Source organism: Pholcus phalangioides, unplaced genomic scaffold, assembly GCF_987345545.1.
Source record: "Pholcus phalangioides strain wild (caught in Gottingen) unplaced genomic scaffold, Ppha-v1.0 ptg000022l_1, whole genome shotgun sequence".
NCBI classification, from domain to species: domain Eukaryota; kingdom Metazoa; phylum Arthropoda; class Arachnida; order Araneae; family Pholcidae; genus Pholcus; species Pholcus phalangioides.
In genome coordinates, this window is record NW_028301615.1 from 36,408,089 (window position 1) to 36,416,647 (window position 8,559).

General features: G+C 39.9%; 1 protein-coding gene across 1 annotated transcript in view; it reads right to left on the reverse strand.

The window, feature by feature from the left end:
• The window catches only part of LOC149070274 (uncharacterized), a 195,935-nt gene extending 187,998 nt beyond the window's left edge, over window positions 1-7,937 (reverse strand). The window contains exon 1 of the mRNA XM_089250238.1: window positions 7,586-7,937. The gene's annotated coding sequence lies outside the window, so the exon portion shown is untranslated. The remainder of the gene's footprint in view (window positions 1-7,585) is intronic.
• Window positions 7,938-8,559: the final 622 nt, after the last annotated feature.

Sequence of the window (8,559 nt, forward strand, 5' to 3'; positions counted from 1 at the left end):
GATAACTCAAGCGTCTCGCGGCACATTCCCAGATAACTCAAGCGACTCGCGGCACGTTTTCTAACCAATGAAGTGGCACACACTCTTTTGGTGAGCACAAAGGTTGAGCACCTTTGATCTAAAATAGCCAGATCGAGTCAACCATAACACCAAGACCGAAGCTGATCCTTAGCTAAGGCTCTCTCTCCACACACAATCCCCCATTAAAACTAATCCCACATTGCTCACCAAAATACGTTTAGGGCGAGACGACTCGACCTGGCAGTTATATATATATATATGTATATAAATATGTGTATTTCTCTTTCCTCTATTCAAGTTGTCCATGCATTTCATGTCCACAACACACGTGCGTACTCATAATGTCGGATTCATGTTGCTCACCGAATAAGGTGCTAAGCGAGATGCCACGGGTGCTCCCTAATTGTATATATTCCCCCACACAATACTTCTATCTTGTATATTTTCATTAAATCCGCCGGAGCGAGTGAACTCAACCAATAAAACTTCTATTCCGCAACTTATCAAACCCATTTGCTCACCAATAAGGTGTTAAGCGAGAATGACTCGCTCCGATGGATTCTTTTATTTCACAATAAGATTCTCATTTCTTTTTCTTTTTGTATCCTGTGTAATTGCCATATTATAATATGGCAAGTGTAAGATAACAGATGAGATGGCATGGGGCGGGGCGCTCAATTGCTTTTGAAACATACCTCCATCCTAATATGTGTACATTCATCTAAACTAAACCCTACAACTTCTCCAACTCAACGGGATAAGTCCAGTGGCAAAGTTCTGGTGTTCATTCATTCATGATCTAAAACAGGGGTCTTCAACTCTTTTTTCAGTCGCGAGCACTGCCTGTACCCATCATTAAAAGAAGAGCACCCTTACGGCAAGTTTAACATAAGAATGCATGAAACGACGATGATTTTCAATCCTCGAAATGCAATTCTCCTCTAAGGCATTTAATTGGAACGTCGATCAAGTGCTCACGAGCACGAAATCGAGCCCGAGCACTCTGGGCAGTTCAGGGGGAGCACCGTGGTGCTCGCGAGCAACGGGTGGAAGATGCCTGATCTAAAATAATAAGAACACCCATGCTGCAACCTGTCGCAACCTTAAACTGGAATCGACGCAAAGCCTGCAACAGATAAGCAGCATGGATGTTATTATTATTTTGACTATAGACCATAGACCAGAGGTCTTCAACCTTTTTCCAGTCGCAAGTACTGTCCGTACCCATCATCAAAAGAAGAGCACCCTTACGGTAAGTTTAGCATACAAATGCATGAAATCAGGATGATTTCAATCCTTGAATGCAATTTGTACCAGGTGGTTTAATTCGAGCGCTGATCAAGCGCTCGCGAGCACGAAATCGGGCACTTGCATCGAGCGCTCTGGGTACTTCAGGAAGCACCGTGGGGGGTCGCGAGCAATGGGTTGAAGATTTGAAGATGCCCGCTATAGACGGTTCACTTGCGGCACCGAAGAGCGAAAAACCGCTCGTCTAATGACAAATAACGGTCTTTCAAACCCCCGACCAACAAAATAACCGCAATTAAGCAATGTCAAAAAAAAAAAATAAACATCATTGCCAATCATAAAACACACGAAGTTTTTAAACCAGAAATAAAAACATCAGTTAAATAGTAGCTACACATAGGACGAGTTCAACACTGTCTGTACTACATAGTAGGCTTTTAAATATCCAATATATATAAAGAGAAAACAAGCGCAAAATAAATTTCGGGAGTGAAGACGAAGCTAAATGTGAGTTCAAAGAGCAGCTGCTGCTGTGCAAGGAACGTCTCCCCTCCATGTTTTTTAAACGGGTTTCAAGAAATAAATACATAACGAGAAGACGAGAGAGAGAGAAAAGAAAACGCGTCTTGGAAGTGAAAAGCTTGACAAGAGAGAGACCCCGGCCTTGACATATGATGGCAAAGGACTCAAATGAAAAGATGCCCTTTCATTTTTTTTTTCTTCTTTTATATTGCAAAAGAAGAGAAGAAGAAAGAGCTGGAAAAATGTGTTTGCTCTCTCTCTCATCTCGGAAACTTCTCAAGTAGATAACTGAACAACTTTCGCCCCTTATGCAAGCAAATCACAACAAAGATAACCACAACACAACACCACGTACAAAAAAAAAAGAAGTAAATTTTCTTTATACGTCCCCGTATCTATCATCATACTGACATATAAATACAAATACAACGCCACAACAGGCGAAAATTTTACCTGTAGGGTGACCATACGTCCCGTATTTCCCGGGACAGTCCCGGTATTTTCTGTTTTTTCAGCCGTCCCGACTTTTTGGCAAAAGTGTCTCGGTTTTTTTTCCCGTATTTCACACGAAGCCTACTTGAATTTTTATTCTTTATTGAAGTCAAAGATTGACATTATTTTTCAACTCATAAATCATTTTATGATAATTACAACTATATATGAGAATAATAATCTCCCACATTCATCATTTTCCGCCATCGTGATTTTTCTGTAATTTCAACAACATTTGGCAACTTTGTTTGGTTTTGGCGTCATTTTTGGCGATGTCCTGTATTTTCCCTTATTTGGAATATCGATGTCCCGTATTTCTCTCGAGGAAATATGGTTAGCCTAGGCAAAATGCCCAACGAGGTGGCTGAGAAAAAGATGCCCATTAGTAGGGTGACCATACATCCCGTTTTTCTGGGGGTTTCTTTGGCTGTCCCGACTTTTCAGCGAAAGTGTCCCGGTTTTTCCCGTTTTTTACAACGAAGCTACTTGAATTTTTATTCTTTATTGAAGTCACAAAGGTTGAAATTATTTTCCCACTCATAAATTATATGATAATTACAATTATAAGTAATAATATTAATCACTCACATTTGTCTTGGTGAACGTTTTATTTCGTGGAATTCATTTAAATCCACTGCAATTTTTCAGTAATGCTTTATTTCCCGCCATTTGATTTTTACGTAATTTTTTTCAATATTTGGCAACTTTGTTTACTTTTGGCGTCATTTTTTGGCGATAATTGGCAATATCCCGTATTTGGAATTCCAATTTCCCGTATTTCTTTCGAGAAAATATGGTCAGCCTACCCATAACAAATATGGATGTCATATATTTCAAAAATACAACAATCCAATTAAAAACTCAACCAAAAATTATAAACAATATATATATACATGATAAAATATTATAATATATATATTATAGTTTAAATTCTCTATAATAATATAATAAATATTATATATAGAGAGCAGCGGCCACCCATCTTCCTTGCTTCATGGAGAAACAAAACTCACAATTTTTAATCTTTTTAAACCAGTGATTCCCAACGTGGGTGATGGAACATAAATTTTCTAATCCGCGCAATAACTCGCAATTTTGAATTCCGCGGACGACCAAATTCACTATTTTGAATTCTACGTAGTGCAAAAGTCGCTATTTTGAATTTCGACTAAACTGACCATTATAGATTGCGCGGACATGATGTTTTAGTTCCACGGACCACTGAACTACCGAATTTTCAAATCTACGCAGCAGTAAACTCACCAATTTGGAATTTTGCGTACCAAATACTCTCAATATTTTGAATCCTGGGTAGTACTAAACACACGAATTTTGAATTCCACGCAGTACCAAACTTCCTATTTCGAATTCCGCGGACCACTAAATTCGCGGGTTTTTAATTCGGCGCCGCAATAAACTCACTATTCTGAATAACGCGGACCGCTAAGCTCGAAATTTTGATTCCCACGAGCCACTAACGGCTAACTCCCACGGACTATAATAACGATCATAAAAATAAAGCATCATTTTAACAATAAGAAAGGCACACATAGGCGTAAGCAGGATTTTCTCGGGGGGGAGGTTCAACTTTTTTTACATCTAGAAGGGGGGGGGAATTATGTTTTTCCTGCAAAAAACACTATAATCACGTCTCGGAGGGGGGGGTGTTATTACCCCCCAACCCCCGCCCGCCTTGCGTACGCCAATGAATGCACCTATCCAATTTGTCCAATTTCCCCACTCTATCCTGTGCTGGTAAACGAATCAGAATATAATGAAAGAATACATAAAAATGATTATTGTCCAGGTTTCTCGAAGGACCACAAAAACGTTCTAGCAGGACAGCGGTTAAGGACCGCTGATATTTATACACAGAAAGTGGTCAGTCAGTCACTCCCATTAAAAACAGGATGTCCGAAATGAGAAAAAAAAACAGAGTTTGCGATCCATCCTGACCTTTTACACACTCTATTACTACTACTATCATCAGGTTTTTACTTTCATATAAAGGAAAGGAACCCCGCCCTTATATTATTATCAGAATAACATCTCACAAGTGGAATGAATACTCGTTTCAACGAGACCGAACCCCCCTTCGTAATACGAGCAGGACCTGAAAAAATAAATGAATAATAAGTTCGGGGTTCCCGTATATGGAAAAAATGACCGTCCTCGAACAAAAGGAAAAACGCTCTTTGCATAATTTATATTTCCATTCTGCCCTTATCACGATATAACCTTATGCAAATTTCGTCCACGATATGACACGGGGATGGTGTTTCGCTTGTGGTAATGTCCGTAGAAGAATAGTGCTCACTGGAGTAGTTGGATGGCAATTAACTCGGCGCTTACCAATTAACACTGCCTTGTCACAAAGACTGCCGTGTTTATTCTGGCTGAATGGGAAAAGAAAGAAGAGAAAGAAAAGCAGGAAGAATGACGTACGTACTGCATTTTTAGTTCCACGGCCGTTTTCGTTCCCCCCCCCCCCTCAGAGTTATCTGCAGTGTAAGTTGCTTGTTGATTCACGTTTTTGTGTGAAATGAACTGCATAATAGCATCTAACTATCACGAAATAATAATGATCATTCAGCAGAGTAGTCCAGAACTAACTGGCAGTGCTATCGGGCACTGGGGCACTAGAGTACAAAAATCGTTTCAAATTTTTGACTGTTATTCATCAACTACAGTCGAGTACACTTATAACCATACCCTATACAGTTGAATCCCGTTTTAAAGAATACCGATATAGCGAAAATCTCGTTTTAACGAACACTTTTTTAATTTCCCCAGATAAGCCTTACATAAGAACACTGCATAAAGCCGGAATTCCTTTATAACCAAATTTCGTTATAACGAAGTGATTTCCCCGGTCTCTTGGAGTTCGTTATAACGGGATTCGACTGTACGTACGTCACTGCCAAAGTGCCCGAAGTGCGGCCACTTCGCGAATCGGCCAAGAGTTTTGGCTAAGGTCCGAATTGCAGAAATGATTCGGAATATGGCCGGTCATTTCGCGAAGTGGCCGGAGATCCCTGGCCGAAGCTCGATTTGCTCATGTAAAACGGCCCGGCAAGTGAAAAGTTGTTTTTTTTTTAAATCGCCAACGTGTGATTCATGTCTATAGCAGCTGTACTGGATTAGCTCCACGTGACGAGAGGGAAAAAATGAAATTTGAGAGAAAAACTGTGAAAATTTCTTTATAAATATATGTAGTTTTTCTGTGCCAAATTTTGGAGGGGAAAATGATTAACGCATCGTGACTGCGATTTGATGGGTTGCCATCCCCCTGACAATAATGAAATTATCAAGAAAAACTGACGATAATGAAATTGACAAGAAAAACTGACGATAATGAAATTGACAATGACCCAAACCAGTGTCAGTTTCAGTTATACGCTTCTTCGTATTGGCGTCCATGCAATATCACTACACATTACTTTTGACGGTCATAGCCGTGAAAAAATCTATTATTGACATAAGCATAAGCGGGAGGGGTGGAGGTAGACAGTCGCCTCCTTCCCCATTCGAGGAGTCTCTATCCTCTAATGTAGAAGCAGGAATATCCTTTACACAAAATGCACATGCATGGGACCACGTCATTAACATTGTCATTACGAAGACACAAAACGAAATCTTAGTTTGGCATTCATCGAATCACAATTCGTAGGACCGCCGCTGTGGTGGTCGAGTAGTCATGGTGATGGACTCACACCGCGGGGTCCCGGGTTCGAACCCCGTCGTCCCATAGTGGCGGTCGGCTGCTGTTGGTTTTCTGAGGTTCCCAACTTCGAGCCGATCTCCCCTTTTAAAAGTCTCGTCACAGAGAGCAACAGGCCAACAAACAATAGAAATATTCAATCATTACACTTCACTTCTGAAATATAGACAGCAGCACCGAAAAATCAAACACAACACCAGATCAAACAAACACTCACTCAGAATGTTAGGTACTTACACTTGCGGCACAACTCACTAGGTAGTAAATTGCCAATGGCGATAGGCCTAAGTTGTGCTTGATTTGAAAAAATTAAAAAAAATTCTTGGGATCGAATTCTTCTGCGTGCACGCCGTATAAGCTGAATTAGCTCCCGATGCCAGGTATTAAGGAAAAACACTAATTGATTCAAACAGATGTCTTTTCTGTACAGTTATCATTAATCCGCATACACACATCATGTCAAACTCCACGGCTTTTTCATATTTCCAGGTAATGAAATATTTTTAGATTGCTTTTAATAAAATTTCCGGGAAGATGCGGATTGGCTCCCCACGGACCGGCGTTCGTACACCCGTGATCCACAGGGTCTGTAAAGCCCTCGTTGGGGGCATCAAACCAAAATGTTTTTTCTTCAACATACCGGTCTGGAGAAATCACAGTAAAAAAAAATTGATTGGGCAATAAATACGCTCATAACACACACGCACACATTCATGACACAAAAAAGTAGTCACACACACACATAACAAAACTCACAAGAATCCCGTTCCGCACAGATTAAAGGCTAAAAATTAACTTTTTATACTACTTTGGTATTGCTAGTAAGGAATAAACGTAATCTTTTTTTTTTTTCAAAATGAAAACAATAGTTGGAAATGTCTACAACGGCAATCAGAGCCGCACAGCAACAACAACAATGGCAGAACACAACACATACACACACACAGAGAGAGAAGGAACCAAAGCAAACTATGCATGTATTAAAAGGAAGAGAGAAGAAAGGAACCACACAAAGCCGTATTAAAATACAGTAAAACCCTCTCTTCTGGGACACCGGGGGCAGGACAAAGAAAAGTTCGTCCGTAAAAAGAAGGTTGACCGTTAACCGAGGGGTTTGAAGTGTATGCTTTTATTTTCATGGGGGAAATTATTACCTGGCGTACATAAGAGTTGTGTCCGTTGAGAAAGGGTTCACCCTTAATACAGCTTTGTTGATCTACAGCAGCAGTTCCCAACCTGTACTCCGTAGAAATAAACTTCCCAGGGGTCTCCAAGGCCGCAACAGATATAAAATAATAAATAAAACAAGAGGTCAAAGAGTCTCTTCTTTACGAGATCGATTCCAAAAAAATGTTCGCCAGTTGGAAAAGTTTGGGAAATTGATCTATACAGGGTCTACTAATCCCTCGTGGGGGCATCAAACCAACGACGTTTTTTCGTTAACATACCGGTCTGGCAGGATCACGGTCATTATAATAGAAAAAATCGAATGGGCAACGCACTTCATAACACACACACACACATTTCATAATAAAAAAAAGCAGTCATTAGGTTACTGTGTAACAACGAGTACTCACTCACCTCTGTCCTATGTAAAAAGCGTGTATATCTTTTTCAATGTGTATCTTTCCTTTTCTTTTCACACACACATAACAACAAAACTCACAAGAATTCCGCACAGAATAAAAAACGCCGACTCTTTATTCTTTTGCAACTTTGGATGGTAAGTAATAAGCGTAATCCTTGTTTCTCAAAATGATAACAATAGTTGGAAATGTTTACAACGGCAATCAGAGCGGTGGCAGCAACAACAACAACGGCACAACACAACACACACAGAGACAGAGAGCACCAAAGCAAACTATGTAATGTATTAAAGCGAAGAGAAGAGAAAGGAGCACCTCTCGACGCTGAAGGAAAGCATTTACTGAATGAGGAGAAGACAACGCGGTCGGAGTCCGCGTCTGTTCCCCCCCCCCCCCTCCTCCTTTTGGCTTTGTTTGCGCGCAAGGGTTGCCAAGCTCTGCTTGATGGAATCGCGCCAAATGCTTGCCATATCGTGTATGAAAAAATGAAAAATCCTAATTTTTTTTTTCAATAGGATAATTATTTCAAAAAATCGAAGTCAATTTAAAAAAAATTTTTTTTTTTGCTTCGATAATTATTTTAAGGAGATGTTACATACAAATTGTATGTGTTTTTATAGTTTTTGGCGAAAATCTGTGCGGCTTGAAGCAATCCACTGCAGAATATGTTATGGAAGTGTTTCTCCCAGCTGGGGGTATTATGGCGAGTTTTCGGAATAAAACTAGCCAATAGAGAGCTGAGGAAATTCTATGGAATATACAGGGTGTTTCTGAACTCTAGGGCTGTTAATTTCAGAAGGGGTGGTGGATAAGCAGGGATGTCTTAATGAGTGCCGGATCTATGGCCTTGAGATTTTTTCAATTTTCTCAAATTGAAGTTGAAATTGATCGGTTTACTAAAAATTGGGACAAAGAAACTAAAATTCAGAATTAAAAATGAAATTATTTTAGAATTGATTAAAGAAATTA